Here is a 6,797-nt window from a genome sequence, read left to right as displayed (position 1 = left end):
AGGGATGGTAGAGGATGAACTTTAGAATCAGATGAACTTGGTTTCTAATTGCAGTTTAGCAACTTGTCATTGGCTGTAGGAAATTTATGTATCCTTTCCCAGCCTTGGTTTCCTTATATGGAAAATGAAATCTACCTTTGAATGCTGCTATGAGGCTTAAGTAACCTGAGCTTAAATGTTTGGCATAAGTAACTACTAAATAAAGGTTAGCTATTATCATCATTAGCATAGATAAGTTCTAGGTTTGTTAGTGGAAGCAATGTAATTATATGATTATTATTTTACCAATTTAAATCAGCAAAATTCTTGAGGACTAAATCCACAGAACTTTGTTTTAAAACTGTAGTTTAGAGGTACTGCTGAAATTTATGCACTTACATACTTGATATTTGTGTACATCTCATTTTTTTCTCACTGTATACCTATTTATATTTGCATATAATTTGTACTTTTAAGACAGTAGTATCTTTAGTGCAGAAAAAAATAAGTCAGATACAATGACTTAATGGCATAATAAAATAATGAACTATTTTTTAATGAAATTAAATGTAAGAAGTAGATGTTTTCTATTTTAAGTTTCTAATCATTATGTAATTGATAAGGTTCTAGATCCATAGCTCACCGATATTTTAAAAGAAAAGGTTAAAACCAAGCAAATACCACTCTTTCCATTACCAGTGGATATACATAGTGAACTAACTTCTATGTGAACACAGACACATGCAACTCAACTTATGATTAAAAGTTTGAACATGGTCAAGATTTGACTGTCCCTCTTTATGTTGATATGACTCTTGAATTATGATGATGACTTTAGAAAACATTGGACTTATGATTTATTTGCATTCTTCCCTTCCCCCACCTGGATCCGAGAAAGTAAATAAGAATAATGTTTTTGAAAAGTCCAAGAGTTTCAGAATATCAATAAATACAGAATTTGCATTTCATCTTTTAATAATAAGGTTATTTTTAGGGGAAGAAAATTCAATGTTTTAACATAGTTTCATCAGCAATCTTATCAATAAGTTCAAGGGACTGAACTAACAAAAACAACAAAATTTGTCTTCAATCATTTTAAGTGTTCACTTGATCAAGAAGGTTGAACAACTCCAAGCCTGATGTATTGTGGAGAGCTGACTGACTGAAATAGTATTAGATTACAAAGATCTACCTCCCACAATGTGAGAACAAAATCTTACACAGTCCCCATTTTAGTATGACTACATATTTTTTTGTCAGATTATTGATTGTATGTTTCCTCAGAGCACTCCTCTGTGATGGGTTTTGCTTTCATTTTCAGAAAAAATAAGAATATGGTAAACTTAGTAACTTCCCGAAACTCCAAGGACAGCCAAAGCAGGGAAAGATTCAAATGGGCAGTGTTGGAATGTGAACTGATAGGGTTTCCCTGGTGGCTCAATGGTAAAGAATCTGCCTCCCAATTCAGGAGACATGGGTTCGATCCCTGGTGCAGGAAGATCCTACATACCCCGGAGCAACAAAGCCCATGCGCCACAACTACTGAGCCTGCGCGCTGGAGCTTATGCTACATGAGAGAAGTCCGATGAGAAACCCGCATGCTGCAGCCAGAGAGCAGCCCTCGCCCGCCGTAACTATAGAAAAAGCCCACACAGCAACGAAGACCCAGCACAGCTAAATAAATAAATGAATGAATCTTAAATTTAAAAGATAAAGAATGTAAAGTGATACTATGTAAGCTGACAGGGAGTATCTAAAAGGTAAAGGACATTTGTGCTCACATTCAGAAGGATTAGGAGATATTTAGAAGCACCCCACTCCAGTACTCTTGCCTGGAAAATCCCATGGATGGAGGAGCCTGGTGGGCCACAGTCCATGGGGTCGCTAAGAGTCGGACAGGACTCAGCGACTTCACTTTCACTTTTCACTTTCTTGCATTGGAGAAGGAAATGGCAACCCACTCCAGTGTTCTTGCCTGGAGAATCCCAGGGACAGGGGAGCCTGGTGGGCTGCCGTCTATGGGGTCGCACAGCGTCGGTCACGACTGAAGTGACTTAGCAGCAGCAGAAGCTTAAAATGTCCCTTAATAATGCAGTTCTTTGTGGACACATAGTCATTTGTATAGTCATTTATCTTTCCTTCTTCATCACCAGCTCCCATTATTTCTTTTTTACAAAGGGGCCCCAAACATAGTTTATCCATAAAAACATGGCCTGTGCCCTTCACACCATTCTCCTTATATACACACTGCCTTGATTTGACAGCTAAATCAATTAATCATTACCAGCCTCCTCCAGGCACTGGCAGAGAAGGCCTTTCAATTGGCAGAAGACAAAAAAAAAAAAGTACATTAAAAAAAAAGAAATGTAAAAACAAATGTTTTAGAGTAATACTTCATTTGCATTTATTCCTCCTTCCCCCACTTAGAAGCAGAATCAATTCAGATTTCCAACTAACTAAAATTTCCTAGTGGCATAAAAATATAGCAATACTTTCTATCTAGTACAGTGCCCATGTTGAAAGAATCCATGGTAGTTTAATGATTTAAAAAATAAACACTCACTGTTTCTCACACATCCTTTTCTGTGTGTATGTATGTGTTAGTTGCTCAGTCATGTCTGACTCTTTGTGACCCCATGGACTGTAGCCCACCAGGCTCCTCCATCCATGGGATTTTCAGGGCAAGAATACTGGAGTGGGTTGCCATTTCCTACTCCAGGGGAATCTTCCCGACCTAGAGATCAAACCTGGGTCTCCCACTTTGCAGGCGGACTCTCTGCTGTCTGAGCCACTAGGGGTGATAAACTTTCACTATATCTAAGTCAGGATTCTGAAATAGAACCAGCTCCTATGTTTCCTATTCTAGTTTTCTTAAGATTGATGCTACCTCACATTAAAGCTCACCAGAGACAATTTCCCTTTCTTGGGAATAAAAATTTAAATACTCCCACAGGCGCTTATGAAGGATTTCTGCAAAAGTTCCAACTTTCTCCAATATCTAGAGAGGGGATCTCGAAAGCACCAAATAGATAAAGGTCCTGGATGTCTTCAAACTGGATTTAATCTGCTAAACAAAAGACTACTGTAAAGGTAGACTGCCTTCATGATAGATGGAGTGGTGGGTGGAGAGGTTCTTTCACTGTGGGACTTGGTGGACCACTGGATTCAATATAAACTGCCCTCTCACATCCAGGAAGAAGTGAATATTTATCTTAATAACTACCCCTAAATTTGTACTTTGTGTTTCTATATCCTTAATGAACTAAAATAGTTATCAGAATTCTTATGATAGACTGGTGCATTTTAAGGTTGTTTTCATGTAGTCTTCTGAGGTAGCAAAGATATCAGGGATGGGGAAAGATTTGGAGCACTGCTTCCTTCATATTTGGTACTATGCCAGATTCTCAGCAACATGGAAGTACTTCTGGCAGTCTCACCATCCACTGCTAGGAATGACAGTTTTGTATCTCTCTCTTTGGTCCAGAAGCAAAACAACAACTTTAGATTTAGAGCCAAATACCCTTTAACAGAGAAAAAAAAAAAAAAAGTTTAGAATTGCATATTTATTAACAGTGTGTGAATTTTTTCGAGTTAGTTTAGAGGTGCCTAAAAGAATGGGAAAGAAAGGTAGACAGAGATGGGATAGAAGTTAATTTGGAAGGTAATTTGACATGCATGCCTTGGAGCAGATGCTCAGTTGGTTACACTATTCACTGTTAGTTTCTACAGTATTTTTAAAATGAAAAAGATAGAAAGTAATGCAAATATTCCCTAAATCCATAAATATTCAAAGTACAATTAGAAAATCAGATAATTTTACTCACTGAGATGTGCACATTTTACTGTATCAGTTTGAATTCAGAACCAAAAAGAAAAAAAGAAAAAAGTTAGCCCTTTTATGACTACACTCACAATGTTAAGTAACACTGGATTACAATACTTAGTTCAAGGTATTCAAGTGATCACAACTACTATATCAGTGGTAGGGACTCACTGATTCTGCCGCAGGAATGTTTCATATATCAGTTTCAATTTGTTTGTCCTTCATGAAAAGGGAAAATAAAATAATATCCTAGAATGCTACTAGAGGGAGCAAGTGTATCCTCCTACCCCCTGTCAGATATTCCAGTGAAGCTGAGATTGTACCTGCTTAATCCTTAACTGCACCAGGACACTGGCTAAAATTGTTCTCCCCACCCTGAGGTTTTCTAATGTCTTAAAATTCTGCTCTTTCCCTTTCTTTGAATACTACCCACTGTCCTTCTCCTGGTGTGTCAAAAAATGAATGTGGGTGAATACGCAGGAAACATCTATTTAAGGACGTGGAAAAGGTGGTGAATATTTTCAAAGACTAAACTTTTCTTTTTTTCCCTTAAAAATTTGGTGCTATCCCTCCTTCTTAACCACAACCCTTCCAATATCTTCATAGCTGGAGTGGTTTTGAACATAAAGCTTCTTTACATTACTAAAGCCCACTGCCAATATGTAAAGAAGAATGATCCTAGATACTCTCTGACTATCCTGGAAAAATTCCAACCTTCCAGGAATATCACAGTATTTTCTGAAGAATTACCAAAAGATTTGACAAGGAAAGTTAAAATAATACCCACCAGCAAAGAACTGCTAGGGGACACTGACATTATTTTAAATAGATCCATAGAGAAATATTGTATTATTTGTTTGAGGATATCAGCACACTGAAGTCATCATTTACCTTATTTACCTTGAGAAAATGTACACATTTTATTTATTTAGTATTTAAAGGAATATATGGGCTTCCCTGGTTGCTCAGAGGGTAAAGCGTCTGCCTGCAATGCAGGAGACCTGGGTTCGATGCCTGGGTCCGGAAGATCCCCTGGAGAAGGAAATGGCAACCCACTCCATACTCTTGCCTTTGCCACGAAATTTAATCTGGAATGGTTGACACCCTATCTTTTCTCCTTTGGGTTTTTTTGCTTATGCATTTCAGACACAAATAGCAGAGGGATGCTTTTAAAAACTATTTTTTTCATGCCATTGGTTCATGAAATACTATTGCAGTGATATTGTATCTTTGATGACTTGTGATCAGTTTTCTTCTACAATTTCAAAATAACCACCATACTTTTCTTATTAAACATTATTGAAATTTATTTTGGCTTTTTTTTCTACCCACTGTGTCTAATCTAACCACCAACTGCTGCCATTTCTCTGCTTCTTCCATCATTTTCATTTCTATCTCCATAAAGTAGGCCCTCACTACTACAGTCCTGAATTATTATAATTGTCCCTAGATCCCCCGTCTCTTTCTCTTTTTCATGAGGTCTTCAATCTATCCTGCTCCCACAGTTAAATGGCATTTTAAAATCATATTTTGATGATAACTCACCTCACTGAAAACTTTTTAGGAGATGCCTTTTTTAAAGAAAGCTTTAATGGGACATTTAAGGCCCAAATTTGACCACAGCTTTTTTTCCCCAATCTTTCATTGTATTAATTTTCTACATGAATTCTTCTCTATGTAGAATGTTGTATGGACTGTCTCCTGGACATTCCATCCTCACCCACTGCCTCCTGGATTTTGCTCATGGTGTACTCAAGGTCTGCGTTTCCTACCTCTTCCCTTTCCTTAAAAACATTGAACATAAACCTTCTTCTTCTCCCATGAAGCCTGCACTACCAGAACTTCTCAGAGAAATTCTGTAACTCATGCTTTATCATTAATTCTGTCAGTTAACTATTTTCTCTCTTGGATTATATGTAATGGAATATGTAATGTACATATTCCAAGGCCTAGACTGGAAAAGAGAAGAGCCAGTATTTTAAACTTACCTCCAATAATAAGAATTAAGACTAATTTTCTAGTTTCAAAATGGAGCTTGTGGTGGGAATGTACAGTGGTCCACCACTGTGGAAAACAGTTTGGTAGTTCCCCAAAAAGTTAAATACGGAACTTTGTATCACCCAATAATTCCACTCCTAGGTATATACCCAAAAGAACTGAAAATAAGTATTCAAAAAAATTGTATATGAATGTTAAGAGCAGCTCTATGTTCAGTATCCAAAAGCTGAAAACAACCCATTTATTCATCAATGAATGAATGGATAAACAAGATGTTATTTCACCATACAATGAATTACTGGGCCATAAAAAGGAATGAAGTACTGATATCTATCTATCTATCTATCTATCTATCTGTTTACCTATCTGCTGTATCATAGATAAAGCCTGCCAACATTATACTCAGTGTAAAAAGCCAGTCACAAAGTAACTCATAAGTCATTGCATTTAAATGGAGTATCCAGAATATGCAATTGTCAATACTATACTAGAAATTTGATTAGTAACTGCTTAATGCTAGGGTGAGGAATTACAGACAGGTAGTGATGGATGAAGTTTACAGGGTTTCTCTGTGGTGATGAAACTGTTCTAAAATTGACTATGGTAACAGATGCACACATCTTTGCATATACTAAAACCCATTGAATTATAATTTTAAGTGGGTAAATTGTATGGTATGTATTGTATGCTATATAAATAACTTAAAATGGAGTGTAGAACAACTTATTTTCTGTTTATATAATAAGTTATTTAATATACTAAGTATAATACAATATGTAACAAGTCACTTTCTGTTATGTTTATACTGAGACATTTACTCCCAGGTAATGGAGGAGTGAAAAAAAGCAAAGCATGGTTCAGTGCTGCCTCTTGACATCCTCGTTCCTTTAGAAAGGACATGGAGAAATCTTTGCTTTAACTGACACTAAGGATCAGTCTCTTTCTAGTCTAGGACAGTGCACGATAATGTTAAGGAATCCAAGAGTTCTCAGAGAGT

This window comes from Bos indicus x Bos taurus, chromosome 1 (assembly GCF_003369695.1).
Source record: "Bos indicus x Bos taurus breed Angus x Brahman F1 hybrid chromosome 1, Bos_hybrid_MaternalHap_v2.0, whole genome shotgun sequence".
NCBI classification, from domain to species: domain Eukaryota; kingdom Metazoa; phylum Chordata; class Mammalia; order Artiodactyla; family Bovidae; genus Bos; species Bos indicus x Bos taurus.
The sequence above is the reverse complement of the archived record's forward strand: the minus strand, read 5'-3'. Positions refer to the sequence as shown.